The 26,056-nt window shown below is 45.8% G+C and overlaps 1 long non-coding RNA gene across 1 annotated transcript in view; it reads right to left on the reverse strand.

Annotated features, from left to right (window-relative positions):
* Positions 1-17,461, reverse strand: part of LOC143942103 (uncharacterized) — a 44,534-nt gene extending 27,073 nt beyond the window's left edge. The window contains exon 1 of the long non-coding RNA XR_013264680.1: positions 17,417-17,461. This is a non-coding gene — a long non-coding RNA (uncharacterized LOC143942103). The remainder of the gene's footprint in view (positions 1-17,416) is intronic.
* Between the last annotated feature and the right edge of the window lie 8,595 nt (positions 17,462-26,056).

Here is a 26,056-nt window from a genome sequence, read left to right on the forward strand (position 1 = left end):
AAGAGCTCTCTGCCAGCCTAGTTGCACCTGAAAGACATTTTCTCATTCCTTGCTGCAGTACACCAGAAGGATTGAAGACTCGGAGGTCGGTGGATTCCTGTTCCTAGACGAAAAGGCAGAGAAACCGGACTTGGACTTGTCCGGGTGGTGAGAGCTGTTTAAAGACAGATGCTTTATCTTTATTATTCGTTTGGGTTACAAAGTTGTTCTTCAAGTGCACCACCGAAAGATTGCTAGCGAATATTGTTTCACTGGACTTCCATCTAGATCAGTCAGGCCTGACTGCATAGGTAGATAGTGTTGGGTGTTAGTTTACCCATGCAGGGAAGTAGCTGAAAAAGGGCAGCGCTAGAGTTGCATAGCAATACTTTATTATGCTGATTACTCTGTTTATCTTTATCACTGGTTACTGCAGGGACCTGTTTATGTGTTGCAATCCAAATGTTTGATTCATGTTATTCCTTTTATAAAACAACAAGTAAAGTCAGTTATATACTTTCAAGGATTGTCTATGAGCTTGAGTTATCCACCCACGCACACACACATATTTAGAGTATAAGTGATTTAATGTGTATTGCTAGATACTAACTGTGCCAAAGTGGGTAGTGCAGATTGCCGGGGGGTTGGCGGAGCTGTGCTCAGGACCCAAACCAAACTTGCGGCCCTCTTAAGTGAGGGTATCGCTATACGTGGGGGCTCGTAAATCCGGGATTTCTGAGACAGCGGTAAACACTCCAGAGGTACCGGCATGGACCCACAGGGAGTCAGAGCGTGGTGTGAAGCGGCTAAGGCCGACCCAAGTCAGTCAGTGGTCATTAGCCTCCCAGGGGAGGAGCCATCGCCAACGGGATCACCGCAGGCTGGGGCCCGTACCTCACCCGAGAGTCTCAGATCAGCACCGGCCACCCTTAGCGCAGAACTGTGTGCTGTCCTGGGGGAGATTGTGGCCCAGTGCAAGAAGGATCCCACAGATTACCCGATGTCGGGGTACAGAAAACTCCGGATGTTTTCAGGGAGGAAACCTGTACCTTCGGAAGAAGAGGGATTTGAAGAGTGGTTAGATAGTGCAACTCAGGCACTAGAGGAATGGGAAGTTCCAGAGCGCAGCAAGAAGCAGAGGATTGTGGAAAGTCTAAAGGCCTGTGCTAGAGGCCGTACGCAACCTGAAGATGAGCAGGACAGACTGTAATGCGCAGGAGTACCTAGATGTACTACAGATTGTGTTTGGTGGGACAGAGAAAATCTCTGAGCTTGCTTATCAGTTAGAGCATTGCTACCAGAAAAAGGGTGAAAAACTATCAGACTACATGGGACGTTAAGATAAAATCCTGCATAGGATGATCCTAAAGAAGGGGATCAGCCCAGGAAAAGTAGATGAGGCCCGTGCTCAACAGGTACTGAGGGGAGCTCAACCCATGGATCCTATTGCATGGACACTGCGTGCCCGACTGGATGGGAAGAATCTGGAGTACACTGACCTCATCCGAATGATCAGAGAGGAAGAGGCCCTACTGGAAGAGAAAAGGGAAGAACATCTCACCGAGCCCGTCAAACAACCGGTAGCAATAGTTACACCGGCCATGACTACCGCTAGAGATAAGGAGGTGGACACTTTGAAGTTACAGATGTCCCAGGTGATGGAGATGTTGACTGCTATGATGGCGAAAGGTCAAGGGGGAGCCGAGAAACCAAGTCCTAGGAAGGAGTTGTTTCCAGATACACCCACACCAAGCCCCACTCGAGACCGAGAAGAGACGCTATGCTACAACTGCGGGGGCAGTGGCCACTTCGCCAGTAGATGTTCCAGTCCCAAGAAGAAGAAGATAGATAACCGCCAGCCGGCGGGAAACGCCAGAGGGCCCCGGTGAGGGAGTCAACCGGGTGCCCATGCCTTTCAGTGAACTCCAAACTGAATAGAGGGAAGAGGAAGAGAGAAAACCAGACCCCTCGGAAGGAATGTCTACAAATAAGAAACGATAACATCCCTCAGCGGGTTTGTACTCCCATTACTGTGGGGAGGGTCAATGCATACCAGACTCGAAAGAGAATAAAGTCTAAAACCAACTGGATTAAGACGGGTCCCCAGAAGAGGGTGGCCTCAACCCGGCCCTACCCAGAAGAATTGGTCGGCCCATCCCCCACTGTCTCCATCCAGGTGGAAGGAGTCTACACGAAGGCCCTCCTGGATACTGGAGCTCAAGTGACTTTGTTGTACAGAGACTTCTATGATAGGCACTTGAGCCATTTGCCTATACAGAAGATAGAAGAGCTGGAGATATGGGGCCTGGGAGCTCAGAGTTTCCCCTACGATGGTTACCTGCCCATAAAGCTGACCTTCGATCCATCTGTGGCGGGGAAAACAGAGGTGTTTGACACCCTGGCAGTTGTGTGTCCTAGACCGCCCGGGGCCAGCAAGATGTCCCTCATCATAGGGACCAATACGGATCTGGTGCGAAGACTTCTGACCCCTCTAGTGGAGACGAGAAACCATCAAGATCCCAATATCCATCCCATGCTGAAGACAGCCTACCAACGGTTGGTCCTAGAGCAGAAGACCCCAGGAGAGGGGATAGGGAAGGTGTGGAGACTTGGGAGAGAGGGAGTGGTGCTGCAGCCCGGAGGGGTAGCCTGCCTCAGGGCCACGGTGAAGCTTACCTGGGAGCAGCCTGGCCCCTTTGTCATGCTGGAATCCGATCCAAGGGAGGACCACTCAGGCCTGGAAGTGATACCGGAAGTGATTTCAATCAAGGCCCTGAAGAAGGCTCGAGGAAGAGTCCCAGTGAGTGTGAGAAACCCTACGGAGAGACCCATAGAGATCCCTGCCAGGATGCTGTTGGGGCAGGTGAGTCCTGCAGCCCCAGTCAGCTGGTCAGAAGTAAAAGGGACGGGTGAAGGAGGAGATGTTTGGGAGAAACTTTCCATGGAGAACCCGGACCTACCTGGAGCCTGGAAGGAGAGAGCCAAGGCCCAGCTGACTAGATGGGAGAGGATTTTCTCAAAGGATGAGTTTGATGTGGGATGTGCCAGGAGTGCCACCCACCGAATCTGCCTCCAAGAAGACAAACCCTTCAGGGAAAGGGTTAGGCGGGTCCCTCTAGCTGATCTGGAGGATCTGAGGGAGCAGCTTGCGGAGTTGAAGAAGACTGGTGTGATTTGGGAGTCTAGAAGTCCCTATGCCTCCCCCATAGTGGTGGTCAGGAAAAAGAATGGGTCGTTGAGGCTTTGTATTGACTACAGGACTCTCAACAGGAGGACCATCCCTGACCAGTATACCACACCGAGAATAGAGGATGCCCTACAGAGTTTGGCTGGTGCCAAGTGGTTCAGTGTAATGGACCTCAAGAGTGGGTACTACCAAATCCCCATGCACCAGGAAGACCGAGAGAAGACAGCCTTCATAACCCCAGTGGGATTCTTCGAATTCAACAGAATGCCTCAGGGCCTGTCTGGAGCCCCTGCTACCTTTCAACGCCTCATGGAGAAGACCGTTGGAGACATGAACCTCATAGAAGTCCTTGTGTACTTGGACGATGTCATTGTCTTCGGGAAAACTTTGGAAGAACATGAGGCCAGGTTGGAGAAGGTGTTGAGAAGACTCAGCGAAGAGGGACTCAAGCTTTCTCCCGAGAAGTGCCGGTTTTACCAATCCTCTGTGAACTATCTGGGACACATAGTGTCTGAAAAGGGAGTGGCTACAGACCCTGAGAAGTTGGAGGCAGTTACCTCTTGGCCAAGACCGACAACAGTCACAGAGCTCAGATCTTTCCTGGGGTTCTGCTCCTATTATAGAAGATTTGTGGATGGGTTTGCCCGGATTGCCAAGCCACTAAACGAATTGCTCAAGACTGAAGGAGAAGAGGATGGCTTGGGACCCAGGAGGGCCGGTGAGTCGGTTCAAGATCAGTGGAGCCCAAGGTGTGAAGAGGCTTTCCGAACCTTGAAGAGGAGCCTTACCACGACCCCAGTCCTGGCCTATGCCGACCCCACCAGACCATATGAGCTACATGTCGATGCCAGTCATGAGGGCCTAGGCGGAGTGCTCTATCAAGAGCATGAAGAGCAGCTGCGACCAGTGGCCTATGTGAGCCGGAGCCTGACTCCCTCGGAGAAGAACTACCCCACTCATAAATTGGAGTTCTTGGCCCTCAAATGGGCAGTAGTAGACAAACTGAAGGACTATCTCTATGGGGCGGAGTTTACCGTAAAGACAGATAACAATCCTCTGACCTACCTCTTCACTACTGCAAAGTTAGATGCAACCGGACACAGATGGTTGGCTGCATTATCCGGATTCAACTTCAGTCTAAAGTACAGACCAGGGGCTGGAAATAGGGATGCAGATGCCCTGTCCCGAAGATCTCATGTCATGGTCAATGACTGGGAAGACTGGACCCAGGTAGCACCGGAAGGAGTGCGAGCACTCTGTCAGGGTGCTGAGTTTCAAGCAAGAGGGGGCCCCACAGCAGAGGAGATATTAGTCACCGCAGTGGGAGTCCCTCGACCCTACTGTGGGGTAACTCAACTAGCAGAGGAACTCCTGCCAAAGCTGTCCAGAAAGGAGCTGAGCTATGACCAATTGGAAGACCCCATGGGGAGATTGGTCCTTGAAGCTTTGGAGAACGAGAATCCAGAGGGACTTCGACATCACCCTTCCAAGGAGGCTCGCCTGCTGAGGAAAGAGTTGGATAAGCTACAAGTGCATCAGGGAGTGGTCTACCGAAGGGGCCCCTCTGATAACTCAGAAGACAAGTGGCAGTTGTTTCTCCCAGAGAAGCACCGAGAGACGGTACTAATTGCCTTACATGACCAGCATGGCCATCTAGGGGCGGAGAGAACTTTCCAGCTTGTCAGAAGCCGGTTCTATTGGCCCTGTATGAGGGCAGAAGTGGAGGAATATTGCCGTTCTTGTGCACGATGCATCCAGAGGAAGACTCTACCCCATCAAGCTGCCCCAATGGGCCACCTACAGAGTCAGGGTCCAATGGATCTGGTGTGCATTGACTTTCTCTGCCTCGAACTCGATTTGAGTGGATTGGGAAATGTTCTGGTGGTAACCGATCATTTCACCCGTTATGCCCAGGCTTTCCCCACCAAAGACCAAAAGGCCTCCACTGTGGCCAAGGTGCTCATGGAAAAATACTTTGTCCACTATGGATTACCACAGAGAATCCACTCAGACCAAGGTAGGGACTTTGAGAGTCGTCTGATCCGGAACCTACTGGACTCATTGGGAGTAGAGAAGACCAGGACTACACCTTATCATCCACAAGGAGATGCCCAACCTGAGAGGTTTAATCGGACCTTACTAAACATGCTTGGAACTCTAGAGACAGAGAAGAAGCAACACTGGAGCCAACACATATCAGCTTTGGTGCACGCTTACAACTGCACCACAAGTGATGTGACGGGTTACTCCCCCTACCGGCTCATGTTTGGGAGAGAAGCAAGATTGCCGGTGGATCTAGCCTTTGGCATTTCCCTAGACCATGCCTCTGCTACCTCCCACAAGGGATATGTGGACCGACTTAGACACAATTTGAAAGTGGCCCATGAACGAGCTCAGGCGGCTTCGGACCAAAGGGGAGCCCGCAACAAGAGGAACTTCGATCTGAAGGTTCGAGTGCAAGACCTGCAGCCTGGGGACCGTGTACTGCTACGCAATCTGGGGATCCCTGGGAAGCACAAGCTTGCTGATAGATGGAGATCGGAGCCCTATGTCATTTGCAGAAAGCTACCTGGATTGCCTGTGTATAAGCTAAAACCAGAGGGGAAAGTGGGGCCCTTGAAGACTTGGCACAGGAATCATTTGCTCCCGCTTACTGAAGCAGTCAGAATACCTCCAGTGAGAAGTCCACCTGAATCTGTTTCCATTCTGGATACCCCGGGACCTAGCACTCGGTCTCAGACCTCCCGGGTTAGAGATGGACAAGATACCCAACGAGGTGGAAGAGGAGAGCTTGAGTGGCTGTGGCCTTCATCAACTCCAGGAAATTCTGCCATAGATCTCCCACCTACTGAGGATACACAGGATGGGACACTGAACCCAGAAGCTACAGAGTTCATTCCATCTAGTGGTGTGCCTGAAGGCTGGGAAGATATCCCTAGCATTTACTCAGAAGAGGGAGGAACCGATGTTCCAGAACCAGTGATGCTGTCAGAATGTGTTCCTGAAGTAGAGCCTGTGGCACTAGAGCCTGAAGTCCCAAGAGAACAGAGAGCTCGCCGAGTTGTGAGACCCCCCAAGAAGCTAACCTACTCTCAAATGGGGGAGAGCTCTGAGGACTCTGTTGTGACTGCTAGAAGAAGTGCTGAACGCTCTAATCCTTCCACTGACCATTTGGTGAAGGGCAACCCCAGCTCACTCTCTGGCACAGTTAGGCAGGCCACTCATGTCAGTGTGACCTGTGAGACAGGGAATCCCACCTCTGAGTTCTGGTGGAAATTCCCTGTACCAACATCATACTCAGCACTTTCAAAATTGGTACAGGATATGTGTTAAAAGTTTATCTTTGGGGACCAAAGAGTTTAAGTGGGGGGAGTGTGTAGCGGGGTCTCTTTAAGAACTATAAAACTACTGTTCCCAGAACCCTGCTGGTTCCCAGGATGCTTTGAGTTATGCCCCAGAGACTTATGGGGGAGGAAATATAAGGAGGGGGAGAGGCCTAGTTCTTCCTCTTTGGACACCCCCCTCTCTCCTAGCAAGAGGAGATCTGTGCTGAACTGCTGAGGCACAAGGCCTGAAGCCTGGGCCTTGTGCTCTTTTCCAAAGAGCTCTCTGCCAGCCTAGTTGCACCTGAGAGACATTTTCTCATTCCTTGCTGCAGTACACCAGAAGGATTGAAGACTCGGAGGTCGGTGGATTCCTGTTCCTAGACGAAAAGGCAGAGAAACCGGACTTGGACTTGTCCGGGTGGTGAGAGCTGTTTAAAGACAGATGCTTTATCTTTATTATTCGTTTGGATTACAAAGTTGTTCTTCAAGTGCACCACCGAAAGATTGCTAGCGAATATTGTTTCACTGGACTTCCATCTAGATCAGTCAGGCCTGACTGCATAGGTAGATAGTGTTGGGTGTTAGTTTACCCATGCAGGGAAGTAGCTGAAAAAGGGCAGCGCTAGAGTTGCATAGCAATACTTTATTATGCTGATTACTCTGTTTATCTTTATCACTGGTTACTGCAGGGACCTGTTTATGTGTTGCAATCCAAATGTTTGATTCATGTTATTCCTTTTATAAAACAACAAGTAAAGTCAGTTATATACTTTCAAGGATTGTCTATGAGCTTGAGTTATCCACCCACGCACACACACATATTTAGAGTATAAGTGATTTAATGTGTATTGCTAGATACTAACTGTGCCAAAGTGGGTAGTGCAGATTGCCGGGGGGGTTGGCGGAGCTGTGCTCAGGACCCAAACCAAACTTGCGGCCCTCTTTCCCTCTCGGGTGTGCGTATCAATTGGGACAAGTCTATACTGTTTCCCCTGTCCCCTGCTCCCCTGGTCGTGTCCGCCCATACATCATTGCGGACGGTAGATAAATTTCGCTACCTGGGCATAGAGGTTCAGCGGGGTTTCAAGGAGTACCTAACAGACAATGTCTATCCAGTCCTCCAGAGCCTGATGGTTAAGTGTCAAGTGTGGAAGGCCTTGCCCCTCACTCCAGTGGGGAGGGTCAATCTGCTTAAGATGACGTTTCTCCCGAAATTTCTATATGTTTTTCGTAATACCCCAGTTCCGATCCCAAATTCCTTTTTCAAAAAGATAGATCAGGTGGTGTCTACCTTCGTTTGGGCTGGGGCGACCCCGAGGATAGCGCAGGCTACTCTCCAACTACCCCTGTCCCGTGGAGGCCTGGCCCTTCCCTGCTTAAAAGAATACTACTGGGCGGCGGTACTGGTCACAGTGTGGTGGTGGTTCAGGCAGATCCGCTCTAACCCTTCTGTCAATTTGGAGGCGGCGGTTTTGGGCTCCCATGATGAATTGAGTACATTAGTATACAGGGGGCCGAGGGCTCGCCCTGAGGTCACTACCCCTATGCGAACCACGCTTCGGGTCTGGGCTCAGGTTGCGGCTCGATTGAATCCGCCCGCCGCACTGTCGCCACATACTCCATTATGGGGGAATCCACGACTGAAGCATCTCCAGTCGGTCCCTGATCCTGCTCTATGGACTAGATACGGTGTCACTACCCTACAGCAGGTGATGCCTGGGGGCTCCCTTGTCTCCTTTGATTCCCTTAGAGAAGACTGTCAATTCCCCTCCAGAATGATTTTTCGTTATATACAATTACGCCATGCCCTAAGAGCACAATTTCCTGCAGGAGTGAGCCTACACTCCAACAATGTTGAGAGATTTCTCTTGGCCCCGGATGTGGATCGGGTTCTTTCGTCTCTTTACCTTAGGATTTCGGTAGAGTCGCCCGGGGGGGGAGCTGGCCTCTTCCAGAAATGGTTGGGGGACCTCCCCACCCTGGCGACTGATGATTGGGAGGAAGGTATACAACAATACTTGCCACTGATGATCTCGGCTAAGGACAGGTTCATACAGTTAAAATTTATTCACAGGGCATACTATACCCCACAACGCCTGGCTAGAATTTACCCGGGACACCCGGATAGATGCCCGAAGTGTACTACTGCAGTGGGCTCTTTTTTGCATGTGGTGTGGGAGTGCCCGGTTATACAACGATTTTGGGAGGAGGTGGCGCGGGAGATCAACGAGGTTGGGGACCTCTCGGTGGGTCTGGATCCGGTGGTCTTACTATTGGGTGTGTGTGACAGGGTGGCACCGAACATACATAGACAGTTGTTTGTGTTTTATACAGCCTTTTATGCCCGCAAGGCTATCCTTATGCAGTGGAAGAAGTCGGACCCACCTAGTATATCCCATTGGAAGGCCTTAATAGACTCTGCCCTTCCGTTATATAAGCTTACTTATATGAGTCGTAAATGCCCAAAGAAGTTTACCAAGATCTGGGGTTGTTGGGTGCGGGAGTGAGGCGTTAACCTGTCCGCTCCTACTGGAATAGTCCTCAGTTTTTTTCCCCCCCTTGAGGGTGGAAGTCCGAATATCTGCCGGGTTCCGTGGCCTGGAACTTTCTAACAGCCACACTTAAACGCTGACCCCTATGGATACTGGATTAGGTGGGGGGGGAGGGGCTCTGCAGAATATGACTGCTGAATTTACCTATATGATACCAGCTGCTGAATGGTTTTGCCCTGCTGGTTTGTGAGTTTTCCTTTTGTATTTTAGCCAACGCTTGTTAAGCTGTAATTTATGTTGAAAAAACATGCTGTGCTGTATTGCTGTATCCGTTTTGAGACCAATAAAAACGTTTCTGTTAAAAAAAACTTGCGGCCCTCTTAAGTGAGGGTATCGCTATACACATATTATTTTCCGAAACCATTAGCAAGAATAGATTTCTGTACCCACCTTTGCTGACATTATTCAGACCCATGCATCAGGTAGCTGATTCATATTCATAGAAATGATGATAAATGAATACATTGACATAATACATCACATGTCTCCTTGGTAGGTTGATGGTCTTATTAAAAAACTGTGCAATTATGTAATTAAATAAATACGGTATGTCACATACCCCATTAACTCCCTTTCACATGGGCAGACCCAGTTGGACCATCCATTGCCCTCTGTGGAGCAGCGGATGTGAACAGACATGTGTCCCTCTACACCTTCCGGATTGGATGACAGTCAGATGTAGACAGACGGGCGGTCCATTTACATCTGACTGGCCATAGAGGAAAGTGGGCTGTGTCCGTGTCCATTTTGCATCAGACATGGACCTGTGATCCATCTGCTCAGCTGGGATTAGCAGTAAGAAAAAAAAAAAGCCTGAGCAGGCCGATGCGCTGGTGGAGTGTGAAAGAGCCCCAACCCAGTATAATAGTTTGTTACTGGGCTAAAGTAGATGCAGACCCTACATATTTAGTTTGCCAGGTTTTTAATTAACCACTACAGCCCCGGACCAATAAACACCTTAAGGACCAGAGGTCTTTTTCCAATTTCGCACTGCGCTGCTTTAACTGGTAATTGCGCGGTCATGCAATATTGCACCCAAACGAAATTTGCGTCCTTTTCTTCCCACAAATAGAGCTTTCTTTTGATGGTATTTGATTGCCTCTGCGATTTTTATTTTTTGCGATATAAATGGAAAAAGAGCGAAAATTTTGAAAAAAAAAGATATTTTCTTCTTTTTGTTATAAGAAAAATCGAATAAACTAAATTTTAGTCATACATTGAGGGCAAAATTTATTTAGCCACATGTCTTTAGTAAAAAAAATGTCAATAAGCGTATATTTTTTGGTTTGCGCAAAAGTTATAGCGTCTACAAACTAGAGTACATTTTCTGAAATTTACACAGCTTTTAATTTATGACTGCCTATCTCATTTCTTGAGGTGCTAAAATGGCAGGGCAGTACAAACCCCCCCCCCCCCCCCAAATGACCCCATTTTGGAAAGTAGACACCCCAAGGAAATTGCTGATGGGTATGTTGAGCCCATTGAATATTTTTTTTTTTGTCCTAAGGGATTGAATAATGACAAAAAAAAAAAAAATTTACAAAAAGTTGTCACTAAATGATATATTGCTCACACATGCCATGGTTATATGTGGAATTGCACCCCAAAATATATTCCGCTACTTCTCCTGAGTATGGGGATACCACATGTGTGGGACTTTTTGGGAGTCTAGTCGCGCACGGCACCCCGAAAACCAATCACCACCTTCAGGATTTCTAAGGGAGCAAATTTTTGATTTCACTCCTCACTACCTATCACAGTTTCGAAGGCCATAAAATGCCAAAATAGCACAAAACCCCCCAAAATGACCCCATTTTGGAAAGTAGACACCCCAAGCTATTTACTAAGAGGCATGTTGAGTCCATGGAATATTTTATATTTTGCCACAAGTTGCGGGAATATTACAAACTTTTTTTTTTTTTGCACAAAGTTGTCACTAAATGATATATTGCTCACACATGCTATGGGCATAAGTCAAATTACACCCCAAAATAAATTATGCTGCTTCTCCCGAGTACGGGGATACCACATGTGGGGGACTTTTTGAGAGCCTAGCCATGTACGGGACCCCGAAAACCAAGCACTGCCTTCCGGATTTAAATATAAAATGCTACCAAAAAAACTGTTAGCGATCGCAGGGATCAGGCCTGACTCTGCGATCGCTGCAGTTATGTGTTTAGTGTTTTGTAAGTGACAGTGATCAATCGATACTGCACTTGGGTGGGCTGGGCAGAGGGGCAAACGCAGGTGCCAGCAGGTATCTGGGCTGATCCCGCTAACAATGCGTTTTTTTGGAACCCTGAACTGCTGGGGACGCTAGTATAGATCTGATCAGATCAGATATTGATATGTTCAGATTCTATACCACTACAGGAGGTTTATGCTTTGCGTGTGGGTGTTAGCGGTACTGGCACTAACCTAGCGCTGCCTGGGGCGACGCAGACCCTGACCCTAAAACCTAATTGATATCACCCGCCGGGTGATCAGGGGGTACCTACATGTCAGTGTAGTGTTGGTGCACACTTACTTTTAGTCTTCTCCTCGTAGTCCGGTCAAAAAGACCGCCCCGAGGAGAATGACATCACTTCCTCCTTCCTGTGTAAACAATACACAGTGGGAGGAAGTTCGTCATTGGCCAGGAGCGATCCAGAGGGGGTGGCCAGAAACCAACGGCCATCCCCTCATCACGGATCGCTTTTGCAGCGAACCGGACCGCCGTATCCAGCGGGAGGGGGTCCGATCGGACCCCCCACCCGCTGGAAGGCAGGCACGTACATGTACGTGCTTGTGCCTGCCTGTGCCGTTGTAATGACGTACATTGGCAATACGGCGGTCCTTAAGTGGTTAAATACTTTATTTTCCTCATCCTTTGTGAATTTCAGTGCTGCTGATCTTCTGTAGCTGCTTTGCAGCCACTTTCTCTCTACAGGCACTCCAGTGATAGGTGCATGGCATTTCTCAGGGTGGGCAACAAGAGTGGAACATGACTGTGAACGTGAATCGGCACTGCCACTTTCAGTCTCCATCAGGAGAATGTGTGATGGATGACAACAGAGGAGAATTGTTTGGACACAGAGACAGAGCATTGTCAATAGTGATGAGCTAAGGTTCAGGCCAAAGTCGGAGGAAGCTGCGACAGGATAGCAGGCCCCTGGTCAAGTCTACTGAAGCCCCATGCCTGCCTGCATGTAACAAAGGAGGGAGGGATGATGGTGACATCATTGACCTAATAAGGCCACATGGTAATTTTTGGACAATGTCATTGACTAAATATAGACCTGTGGCTATATCAGGTTCATTTGTCATGTGAGGCTGCAGTGCAGGGGAATTCCCTGGGAATCTGCATGTTGGGCATAGGTGCAGGGAAATGAGCAGAAAAACACTCAAGCATGAATGGGGGCTTAGTGTAGTGTCACTTGATAGTCCCAAAAATAAGTGAGCGTTTTTGGGGTATAATAACGTGTTTTGCCACCAATAGACTTGAGTGGAGGCATCTGCCACAGTTCTGGAGTAGAACTACAGGTCTGGGACCCCACTGTGTGAAATTACACTAAGCCATGACACCTCTTGATTTTTTCTTCATAGGCTAGGTCTTTTGGCCAAGACCAGGGCAATTGCTACCAAGCCAAAAGGCCTAGCCATTGTCTTGTATTTAGGCACTTATTTGTTTTTCTCCACTTGTCTATGCACTTCACTTTTTACGGCTGTTTTTTCACTCCATTAGGATGGTAGGGAATGGGTCTTCAGGCCTACCCAGAAATATAAGGGGAGGATGTGTGGCCCTGTCTTGAGGGCTGGAGGGGAATCTATTTTCAAGGAAACCCTTAGGGTCCTTTCACACGGGGCGGATCAGTTCTGATCCGCCCCGTGGATGTCCGTTTGCTCAGCGGGGATCACTCCGCCGATCCCCGCTGAGCAGGGAGATGACAGGTCTGTCTCTGCACACTGCGCAGGGACGGACCTGTCACAGCGCCGCTCTCCCCTATGGGAGATCGGATGACGACGGACCGCAGTGCCCGTCGTCATCCGATCCAATCCGCAGACGGATGGAAAAATAGCTTTTTCCTCCGTCACACTTTTTCGGATCGGAGCGGGTCGGATGTCAGCGGACATGTCACCGCTGACATCCGACGCTCCATAGAGCTCTATGGAGCACCCGTTGAGGTCCGCCTGAAAAACTGACAGGCGGGCCTGAACGGCACGTCGGTGTGAAAGAGGCCTTAACCTTTAACTCAGTGGTTGGTTTCTTGGTGTCTTGTCCCTCTTAGGGAAGACCTTTTCTTCTTTGGGAAGGGGGGCCTGTGCACTTTTTTGTGTGTTTTGCATGTACTTTTTGGGCCAATTGATGTTTTAATTTTTGCACACCCATTGCAGGCTTGAAGTAAAAAAATGGCTTGAGTAGCAACCATATACAGTATGTTGCATCTATTTTTTGAGTGTGAAGCTTTCCTTAAATGATACACTTCAAAGACTTTCTGAAATGAATAGGTACACATTAGGATGTACTTGCTAACATTTGTATTATACGAGGGTAAATACTTCATACAAAAGCCTGAGAAAGCCTGTCAAACAGATGAAAGTCAATTATATGATGTTAATGCATGAAGGACTCTGCAATGTTATCTGAGGTATACTGAGAATTATGTTGTCCCAAAGTGCACCTGTCATTTCTTACAAACGGAATACTCAAAGGTCCAGGAGGAAGATAATCACTGTTGATAGTTTTTTTAGTGGTGAAGGTTTTGAGTTTATTTTTGAAGGGTATGAATTTAAAGTTTAGTCCACAATAAATTGATATTTCTGTTTCAAATAGATGCCGATGGGCTGAATGCCTCAAAGCTTTGTTCATTTTTCAGGAACTACTACAGTTCATCTCTACTAATCTGCCTTTGGTCATTATGACTGTGTCTGACTTTTCATGTAGGATTAATAATTTATGTTACATTATAAGGATTACAGCAAGAAGATTGAATCTTCATTTAGTGCAACAAGTGCAATGAGAATACAAGAAAGGGGTGGGGGCAGGGATAGGATCTCCACTGAAAAGGTCTCACATCAGGAGACCATGACAAATATCTAAATCAATGCCTGATACACTATCATACACATGACCTGCTTCCGTAACCAATATATCATTATTGTGGAACATATCAGACCCCGCTTGTTGCATAATGACATCAATGTTATGTTAAGGCAGATTTTTTTTTTTTTATCATAATGCATTCTATGTATGAGAAAATGTGAAGGTTTGGGTTAGGAAAATGTTGTAGTTTCCTATTTGAATGAACAAAACTCTGTTAATGAGGTCCTTAGTCAGGAAAAATTGTATATTCAATTTGGATACCATTGTAAAGGATTGAACATTAATATTCTAACCATTGTTATGGCCATTGAAAGAAAGTTAATTGTAGATAAACTAAAATTATTTGAGCCATTTGTGGGCACATCGAATGCACTGTCGAACGATCTTTCATGACGGTCATTCAAAAACTTAACTGGGTAAGGTCATCATGGTCAGTGTATGCTCCAGCAAAAAATGGGCTTTCAAAAACTGCAAAAAGGACCAAAAAGATCAATTCATACTTTAGAACAGTGGTCTCCAAACTCCAGCCCAGGGGCAAGATGGGTCTCTTTGTTTGCTTTTATCTGGCATTTGGGGAACTTTTCCTCTCAGTGATACAAGGCACTATTCCTCCCGCTGACAAAAACAGTTGGACATAATTACCAGCAATGGGGTACTATTTCTCCCACTGACACCAACAACCAGGAACTATTCCATTTATTGACACCAATGATGTGACACTAATAATGGTGCACTATTCCTCACACTGACACAAACAGTGGAGCATAATTCTTGCCACCGACACCAAAAATGTGACACTATTCTTCTCGCTGCCACCAATTATGGGGCACTGTTTTAATACACTTCCGCTGCTCTAGGTGGATTGGTCCAATCCTCAATGTCGTGAAGTGCTAACCCAGTCTTAGATCCATGTACAAAAATTGGGATGGCTGCACACCCAAAGAGGATAACTTGAAATAACTTTTATTGAATTGGGCAGCACAGTCTGAAACAGAAGTACAGTGAAATCACAACAAACGTACCATTGTAGGGTGGCACAGTGGTATAGTGGTTAGCACTCTCACCTAGCAGTAAAAAGGGTCGCTTGTTCGAATCCCAACCACAACACTACCTGCCTGGAGTTTGCATGCTCTCCCTGTGCCTGTGTGGGTTTCTTCCGGGTACTCCGGTTTCCTCCCACACTCCAAAGACATGCAGGTAGGTTAATTGTATTCTGTCCAAAAATTGGCTCTAGTATATGAATGGGGACCTTGGATTGTGGGCTCCTTGAGGGTAGGGACCGATGTGAGTGTGCAATGTACAAGGATAGGGACAATTGTAGACACTCACTCAGGTTGAACTGGATGGACTAGTGTCTTTATTCAACCTTACTAACTATGTAACTATGAATCACAATGAATAGAAGCACCACAGAAGCTACAGGGGAGGCACAGTTAACACGTTTCACACTGCAAAAAGTGCTTGGTCAAAGCCTATCCAAACACTTTTTGCAGTGTGAAATACATTAACTGTGCCTCCCTTGTTCGCTTTTGTGTTGCTTTTATTCAACATGATTCAATAAAAGTTATTTTAGGTTATCCTCATTTGGGTGTACAGCCATTCTGATTTTTGTACATGAATATGGGGCACTGTTCTTCCTACTGACACCAATGACTGGGCACTATTATTCCCAATGACACCAATAAAGAGGCACTATTCCTTCCACTGACACCAATGATCAGGCACTATTCCACCTAGTGATGAGTGATGGGGCTATACTACTTCCCCTGATACTATTACTTCCTCTGATACGAAATTATGGGGCACTATTCCTCCCCCTGACGCCAATGATGGGGCACTGTTCCTTCTTTTGACACCAACAATGGGGCATTATTCCTCTCCCTGGCACCAATGTTGGGGCACTGTTCCTTTTGCTGACACCAACAATGGGGCACTATTCACCTCATTAATACCAATGAACAGACATGTTTACTCCCATTGACGCTAGGGAAGTTTCTACTCCAAGTAGCTACAGTCCAACCCCCTCAAAGCCCGAAGGACAGTAAACAGACCCCCTGCTTTAGGACATGACCCTCTAAGATTCCTCCAGGTGACACATTTCACTCTCACATTAAGCTTAATCATAGAGTTAATCTACTAAGCCCTTTATAGGAGCAAAAGAAATCAGGTTCAGCAGGAGCCTTAGCAGGTCACATATTCAATTCTATTTTCTGTACATTTGTATTGATGGGTTCCTATCTCGAGTGCGGCTTCTGCTTCCTTTAATAGTGAAATTGCGTCCTTCATCATTGGGAACACCAACTGCAACACCTTCTTCCACTATCCTGATTTATGATCAAAATTAAATGACAGACATTTTTTAAATGATATGGTTATTTTAAGTTTTTTTTTTATTTTTTTTATTTATTTAGCTTTTGATCAATTATTTTAGGTATGAAAGGTGTGCGACTGTGCTTTAGGGAAGGTCATTTCTATATCCTTTCATACCTATTATTACACCAGCTGAACAAGGCAGAATTTACCAGTTGTCACACTGACATATGAATAAGTGTGTCTGTGTTTGTTTTACCTCCTACAGTGCTGAAAGGATATCAAAGAACCTTCAGAGCTGTAGGTGCACCTTCCTTCAAAGGTGCTGACTGCTGAGTACTGAGGGTGCAAAAAATTCTTATCAATACTTGTTGCATTGTGCTGTTGGTGGAATTAAATCAGTTGTTAATGTGTTGCTCCTGTTACAAGAGCATGTGCAAATATCTGTTAACACTAAACATCCGGGCACAAATACTTTAACTCAAGTATATCCCTCAATAGCTACAGAGGATATAAGTCAACCTTGTGTGCATCCAATGCCTTTGCAAATCCAAGTATTTGTAAAGGTAGTGTAGACGTCATCACTATACATAGCTTGTGCAGAGAGCAGAGCTGTGGGAGGGGAACAGCAGGCTCCACCCACTAAAGGCTGCCAACAGAAAACTACAGAAGGGGCGGAGACAAGACCAGTCACCCTGCACAAGAACAGAGGACAGCAGTGACCGGTCTTTAGTAGAGGAGCTCCTGCACATAGGCAAAGTTACACACTGGATTACTGCACAGATCTGCAAGAAATATGCAAAGCACACCAAGATTCAAAAAATAATACACTTGACTCTTGTATTTGACAATGTTAGCTTATCCTGGGAGCTTTACTCTCATAAATCTATCGATCTCACAATTAGCAGGCCAGTAAACATCATAGAAATAGCATACTAAAGTAAAATCCAAATATCAATACTATCAGTGATTATGTTACCTTTCTGCACACGTTCTGCATATTTTCCTGCAGGACTTTGTGAGGCTCTATAGTAGTTTTATTACCTTTGTAGCACTCCAGTGGCCTTTATGGGCAGACTAGTTAAAAAGTGACTTATCTTGTCTGCTGTTTTGGTGAATTCCATTAGAAGGATGAGCTTCATTAGACTTGAACGGATGACAGTGAGTTTTATTGCACACATAATTATTCCTTTTTCCACGTCAGCAAATAAATAGGGAATTGTTAGTCATTCCTTAATGAGTAAAGCTGCTAGGGGTTCTTGTCCATGTTAAAATTAAGTTATATAACCTGAAGTGAAGCTCTTGGCAGAGCATAAGGCCGCATGCACACTGTATTCTCTATTAAGCTTTCTCTCCTAAAGGAGTTTAGCAGCAGAAAAATGCAGTAAAAAGCTGCTTTTTTTGCATGCGTGTTAATGCGCATTCATGCATTCTGTTGACCAGAATGTTTGCCCTATTCTGGCAATCAGAATGTATTAGTGAAGGGACGTGCCTAGCGTTAAAGCGTGCTTATGCACGTCTAGGTGCTTTTCAGCGTTTTTTATGCTTAAAAGCTCCACTTGGTGAGTATTTTTTATTTTTTTTGCCTCTAAATGTCGATGCCTCTAAACTCCTGTAAATGCCTACAGTTTGCATGGATATATAGGCTAACATAAAGGGGCATTAGAGTCATAGAAAAAAAAAAAGCCTGTAAAAGCAACTTTTATGAGCTCAAGTGAGCCCTTAAACTGCAAATCTGTCAGAGTACTAAATCTCTTAAATAAACGGGTTACTTATTTTTCTCATCTTATTCTCCTGCAGAGAATCCTCTTTTAAGTGACCCTTTTGTTATATAAAAAAAGGTAACGCAAGCCCTATCTTTAGAACAAGAGAACCCATGCTCACCTTTTCTACTGCCCACTGAACTTCTGTGCAATGCCGAGCCACATGGGTATGTTTAGTCAATGACTTTGCTCATATGTGGCCTTATGAGGTGAATGATGTCAACAGCACCCCCGTCCCTTTCTTGCATGCCATTGCTGGATGGGGAATTCCCGGCTGCAGCTAATCAGGTCAGCGGCCTGTTATCATGTGACAGTTTCCCACAATTCCCCCGCAAACGTTAGCTTATCACTACTCCTGGGTCCCTTGCAGCTCAATGGTTACATTTGCTGACCTCCTTGTCACTACACTTTAATATCATTGGTGGAGTTCAGAGGAAGGAACCCAGATAGCAAGCAATTGTACTGCAAGTTCTGGTTCAGTTATGTTGTGTATTAGTCATCCCACCACAGGTATCACTGTGGCTGATTTTTCCTGCTGTAGACTTGCAGAGCTCTTGCTGTAGACTCACCACTGCAACTTTGCACTTGCTATAGACTTGCTATGCAAATTTGCTACAAATTGGGAAAGTGTCAACTAGAACTTCAAGTGCTCTGCAAGTGTACAACTTGCCAGTGAAAGTGAGCAAATTAACAAACTTACAGTTCAACACTGCCACAAATTTGTGACAAGTTATTCTTGCTTTCTGGGAACCCGTGACAGCTGCAGAAGATTAACACTTACAAAAGTGACTGTTTTAGTTCGAACGTCAGAAGATTTATTGGGTTGCTTCAAAGGAGACCTTTCTGCATAGAAACATGGATGCTGCCATTGCTGATCTCCTTCTTAAAGCGGTTCTGCACCTAAAATAAAAATATTAAAAGCCAGCAGCTACTAATATTGCAGCTGCTGACTTTTAATAAAATCACACTTACCTGTCCCAGGGTCCAGCGACGTCAGCGGCAGATGACGAGCGATCGCTCGTCTCGCTGCTGCCCCCGCCACCATCCTCTTTCAGGGAATCGGGAAGTGAAGCATTACAGCTTCACTGCCCGGTTCCCTCCTGCGCATACGCGAGTCGCGCTGCACGTCTCTTATGGTCCCCCGCTGTGTCTCTGGGAACTGTGAGTTTCCCAGAACACAACAGGGGGGGCGGGGCATCTGCGGGGGTCTGCGGCGGTCTGGCCGGAAGTGGGTGCAGATACCTGGATTATCCAGGTAACTGCACCCCCCTCCCCCATGAAACTTGCCGATTGTGGCACCGGAGGGGGGGAGGGATCAGATTAGGGGAACTTCCCCTTTAGGGTGAAGAACCGCTTTAATGTACTAGTTCCCTGGCTGCAAATGTTTTTATGTTCCTGATCCTGAGGAATAATCTGCTAAGCCCCACACACAGGAAAATCGACACTTTGCAGTGCAGCTCTTAGGCCGGTCATAAAAGTGTCAGTTTTTATTTGTTCAAGCAGCGAGTTGAACAAAAAACTGTCCCTATTCCCCCATCCACACATTTGATTTCAATGCGGGAATCCTCCCCACTATGCTATTGTATTCTGACTGTGGGGAGATTTCCCCTCTGTTAGAATATACAATGCCGTAGCCTGTTGTTTGCAGCACTGATTGAGCAACTTTTATTTGACAGGGCGGTTGAACAGATTCATTCAGTAGATCAACTTCTGCTCAACTGCAGTGGCCACACATGAATTGGAATACGGTTTGTTCTTGCTGAAACAGATGAATTTCGGTCCATGTATGGCCAGCTTTATTGGTTCCTCCCTTTAATCTTAACACATTACAGGTTGATGTCACATGGAGTTCATCAGGAAAAATCAGTATGAGTTAGAGGATCAGTTTCAATACTTTAACAGAAGTTTTCTCAGGATCGCCAGCACCACTGCGAGATGGTTAGGATGGCTGACAAGCCAGGGAGTGACCTCCTGTGATAATGATCCACTCTCCTCTGACATCGCCCTTGGACATGCACAATAGGATGTGTTCCAAAGCATCTTACCTCTTTCTCAACCTCAACCTCTGCACCCGAGGCTGATTCATCCACCGGCTCGGGTGCAGGGCCCTTCCAACTAAGGGAAACTGGCAGAGGAGCCTTCAGGTTTCACAACCAGTTTCCTACTGCCCCTGCGCGAGTTGCATGGCGCTTTGTGAAAGACCAGCTCGTTTTCTGGGGGACACACAGGTGCCAGAAGCCAGTGGGGGTGAAGGAGGAGGGCTCGACGGAGGAGAGAGGAGGGTATGAAAAGAAAAAAAAATAATAATAATATTATTTAGTTTAAGACCACCTTGCAAAAGTGGGTGGAACTCTGCTTTAACCTATAGCTCATCTTGTGTTATTTATTGATTATTTTCACTGTGGAATTACACACAGGAGTGTGAAGAGCAGCAAGGGTGACATCACAAGGATTAACATTTATAGGGGAATCTTTGGCGCAGTATACACATTTGATATCATAGAATTTTACTTCCTATTAGTTGCTTCTGACCTGCTTTACATTGCTTCTAAGCTGTTTTAACCTGTTTTTTTTCATTGTTGTTGACTTATAGAAGAAAGGAGAGAAAGCACGTGGTCAGAAGCAGAAATCTGACCACGTACACAAGTCGTTAGAATGTTCCAATACTTTCATTGGTTCCGCAGACACAAATCAGAACACAACGTACACAAGCCGAGCTGCAATGCAGAGATTTACGATTTGAAAGTGCTCGTTATCAAGATTGGGGAACATCCGTTTTCAAAAAGCTGCAAAATAGCTGAAGAAGAATTAAGTGTGTGCTGTGCATAATATGAAAGGCATGGCACGTAACTATTCATGCAACAAAGGAGACGGGAAGGAAACGTCCTACTTTGTCGGACAAGTCTAGGCATGAACAAGCCATTCAATACATCATTCTGTACTGTTCCAGTTGAATCAAATAAAGAGAAAACACTGCTCTGAGTCTTCCCTGCAGATTCTAAACACCTTACCTTCTGATAAAGCTCTCTACAAAACTAAGAGAATATACATGCAACTTCTGCAAACTGTGTTGAGTGAACACCTTTCTACACAAGGATAAGGCTATCAATACTTTATTAACGGTAACAAGTTTATTCTTAGGTGTGTTTTGCAAAAGTCAAACAGCATTACTTTTTAAGTTTCTCTATATGTGGTCATATACATTAGGGTATCGATTGGCTCAGTATTTATCAACAAATGTGTATCACATGGGTGAATCTTATACCAGCCATTTATTTTAAGGGCTAATGGACACAGATGGGGAGCCACAGGTGGCATGTACAGCCAGCCATAAAAGTGAATGGCAGTACTCGAGTAAAGTTTATAATATGCGTATGCGCATATGACATATTCTTCAAATTCAGAAGCTCTGGTTTCAGAGAATACATTGTACGCGCAGGAGTGTGTACATTCTGATGCATTCAAACTTTGGATTTTATGGTATTAAGGCCACATACAGCCATTTACTTCTATGGCCAGCTGCAGGCAGCCCCCCCCGACAGCTTTTTACACTAGAGAAAATCTGTGCCTCAAACTGTTTATGTGAATGACCCCCAAGATCTGTAGTCTATTTATATGTGGGCAGCCATTTTTGTTCATTACATAAACAGTCCTGCTGAAGCTGGCCATAGATGGTTCGAAGCTCAGCCAAAATTCAAACCATGTACAGGCAGATTGTTTGTACCCAACCGATTGATCAACCAGCCTGTCTGATTTTTCATGCAGTTATTCCCAGCGGCAATAGTAGCCAGCAATAATCACTCTGTGTTCAGAACACAATAGCTCCGTGGTTGCAGGAAAGAAAATCACACATCTATGGCCAGCTTTAGTAGTGCTGCAAGTCAACTAGACCAGTGGTTCCCAACCTCAGTCCTCAAGTACCCCCAACAGGCCATGTTTGCAGGTTCTTCTTTATCTTGCCCACAGTGGTGGCCCCTCTATTTGGAGTACAGGGATCTGCTCCCCTATCCATGCATCCGGCCCCCTAATCTACATGCAGGGTGCTGAATGCATGGATTCCAAGCACGTAATTATAGCCAGAGGCTCTAATAGGCTTCAACAAAGGGTAGGCTTGGGGTGGAGAGCACTGCACCATGAACCCACCCAGTTGTGTAACAATAGCAAATGAACATTCACTATTGTCACACTGACTCTCCTCCCAGCCAATCGGGAAGCAGGTCGCAAGACCTGTTTCCTGACTGGCCGAAAGTAAAAGCCATTCTATTGGCCTATGAGGAGGAAGGAGGAGGAGGAGGGAGAAACATACGTCCAAGGAGCCGCTGCCGTCTCCACCTGTCAATCCAGGAGCAGCACAGGGTGAGTGAGCTGGCGACCGGGGGGTGTGTGTGGGCATGGTGTGCAGTGCAGGCTGGAGCGACTGGGGGGGGGGGGGGATTCCATGATCAGGTCCGTCTGCTATTTTATCTAAGAGCTATTTTATCTAAGATAAATTCCTAAAATATGGCCTGTTGGGGGTATTTAAGGACTGAGGTTGAGAACCACTGTACTAGACTACCTGGTTGAAAGCATCAGGCTCTTTGTAGTTTTTATAGAACTTAAAGAACTGAAACACCCACAATGCTTGTAATAGCTTGGGGCCGTATGATCTTTGCCTAGGTTTAGGTCACACGAGGGAGTCCAAGCGCAATATTTTGTATCCGCAGCAAGCAAAAGGTAGTTTACTTGAATAAACAACAATGTGGTTTTGTGCTATTATTGATACTTGTAATAATAAAGATATAACCACTATTGATGCAACAGGATAACTCTGTTATTGTATGGTTCTTGGTAGCAGTGGTTAATTTGACCAATTAAAAGCTTACTGTTTTTGGCCTGCTGGATTGGTAGATTCCTTTTAGAGAATAATGGATAGTAAGTAATCTGCTTGTCTAATATAAATATAGGTAAATGCATCTGCACTGGATGCACTGCATCCAAAGAAAAATATAAAACAAAAAGAAAAGAGAGTACCTTTGAGATACTTACCAGAAAATGAAAACCTTCAAAATTGCAGTTTATATCATTTTTTTATGGGTAATACATTTTTTTTTTAAAAGTCATAGCAGCTTAGACTATCCACTTAAAGGAAAATGTGGTAAGTCACATGACTGAGTTGTTCTTGTTGGCCTATCTAAAGTGCACAGGTTTGGGTATGTGAAAACCAGTTGGAACTAAGAATTTGCATGCACATCTGCAAAACCCATTGTGTGCCATTGTGTGCCAAATTATTAATATTTAAAGTGTAACTTTACCCATAACAACTTGATAAAAAATTAAATTTTGCTAATTTTATCTTTAGCAAGGATCATACAATCCACATTAGTAATTATGCTACTAAATGTAATGTGTCCTGTAAATTTACTCTGTTTCTTCTTGCTGGAGGCAGCCATATTGCTGATGCCCAGGGCTCCTGAACAGCAATAAATCTAGGCTGTCAGCCAATTGACCTCTACAAATTTGGCACAGTGCCTAAAAATAGAGAGCAACTGAGCATGTGCAGAGTGGGGTGAGACAGTGTATTACCGGATTTTAAACAGTATAGGCACTTATTTTTTAATGTTTTAAATACAGCAGCTATACCTGCAAAAGGGGCCAGCATGAAGCGATCTAGCAGGACTTCATTTTCTGATTAAAGTTTTACTTTAAGGGAGCACTTGCATGCATTTCCTGAGAATCCTTTCCCACAATATTTCTTTGTGCTAATTACTGATTCTTTGACGTAGACCAAAGCATGACCAAACTCTGGATTCCTCTGCTCCTGGCCCCAATTAGTTTGGCTGTCAGACCCCATTCACACCTGAGCGTTTTGTAGCTTGAAGCCTGAATCTGCAAAACGCTGGAGGGGAAAAAATGTATTATTCTCAATGGAGATGGTTCACATCTCCACTCCATGTCGCCTGAAGCCGAACGCCTGAAGCTCAAACAAGTTCCGGACCCTTTTTTGTCGCTTGAATTGAGCAGATTTGGGCGTTTTTTTCTTTTAACATTGGTGACCTTTTGCCCTGCACAAAATCGCGGTAAAAAACGCAGCGAATCGTGGCAAAAAACGCAGCGAATCGCGGTAAAAAACGCCGCAAAATTGCGCGTTTTTCTGCTTGAAAACGCTACGCTCAGGTGTGAATGCAGCCTGAAGCTCAACTCCCTTTGTCAACTTTGGTCTCTAAGGCTGGGTTCACACTTAAGTGATGCGGGAACGCCGCAAATCCGCGGCGGGTTCCCGCATCGCATGCCTCCCGCCGGCAGTTCACACTGCCCTATGTGGACTGCTGGGAGTGTCAGTGAAACCTTAATGACACCCCCAGATCAGTTCGCATATCGCAGTGCGATCTGCAAACTCGGACAGGAATCGGATCGCATTGTGTGAACACCCATGTGATCCGATTCTGCTGCGGACCAAAAAAAGGGTCCTGTGCGAGTTTGGAGCGGGTGCGATGCGAATTCAGCCATACTATCTGTATGGCTGAACTCACATCGCACAGAGATCGGATGTGATTTGCACTGCAGTGCGGTGCGAATCACATCCGGGTCTCCCAGCCGCAGCGGTGTGAACCCAGCCTAAATGACCATAGTCTTGTCTAAAACATTAGCAGTGTTCCTAGTTTTCTGTTACTGAAATTAATATAGGCCTGGTCCTTCTCCTCATCCTTTCCTAATTTTGCTACTCCCATACCTCCCAACTTTGTGAGATGGGAACGAGGGACACCTATTAGCAAATGTATGTAAGCAAACCCTCTGCTACACCCCCTTAAAGGAGAATTATACAAAAAAAAGATTAGTTAAACGCAGACAGGATTCTTTTTTACCACTACTATTCCTTTATACTGGCCTTTGAAATTTACAATGCAGTAATTTAGAAATAGGATGAAAGGTTTAACACTGGGAAACACTTTTTAAAACATAGCAAGTGCATTTTATATACAACTATATAGATCAGACCAAAATGAGGGACAAATGAGGAGGAAAGAGGGACAGAAGGACTTTGTTCCAAATCAGGGACAGTTAGGAGCTATGGCTATTCCTGTCTGGTTTCTGACTGCCTATTTGGAGCTGACCTTTCTTAATTTCTGTTATATTGACCTCTATCACCCCAATCTCTGCCAAATTCTGTCAGTTGATACCATTGAGGTACTTGGAGACCTAGAGCAGTCTTGCAGCTGTGTGCATAGTTCCTTGATGGGCTCTTGGTGAAGTCATGGTGGTGACCAGAGTCTCTTTAGACCATCCAAGATATCCATTTTCCAGTACTGGACAGTCCATGCATCAGATTTTATGTTTGACAGCCTGATTTGTAAAAGATATGGGTGGTCAGCAACTGCTTAGGCCATATCTGTCAGACATCATTGCCCTTGTGATAAGCACTTGAAAATAGCTTTCATTCATAATTCAAAGCATGTACCTATGAGGCTTTGACAGACAAAAATGTGTGTTCTGTGATGTATGGAATGCAGGAGTGTGCGTTGTAGATCTAAACTTCTACACATGCCATATGCATTCTTACTGTGTTCTAGTACTGTTCACCCTAGGGTGTCTCTTTATTTCTTTTTTGGCTTTGGTTTAAATGCTAGCTTTAGTCTTAATCTTCCCCTTGACATTTCTTTAAGTTCCTTAAAGTCATAACATGATCATTATGTGTTATGGACCAATTTAAACTGGGTCAATATATAATTGTATATTCATGGTAACCCAGCAATATCTTCATACATGGTTTCTGGTCTAGTGCTATTATATTTGAAATAATGATAGGCAGGGCTTTTTTTCAGCTAGATCTTGGTGGAACTCAGTTCTGCCACCTTTGGCTCAGGCCCTCTGCTCCCTGT

This window comes from Lithobates pipiens, unplaced genomic scaffold (genome assembly GCF_037356315.1).
Source record: "Lithobates pipiens isolate NorthernLeopardFrog02 unplaced genomic scaffold, aLitPip1_a1.2 Scaffold_30, whole genome shotgun sequence".
NCBI classification, from domain to species: domain Eukaryota; kingdom Metazoa; phylum Chordata; class Amphibia; order Anura; family Ranidae; genus Lithobates; species Lithobates pipiens.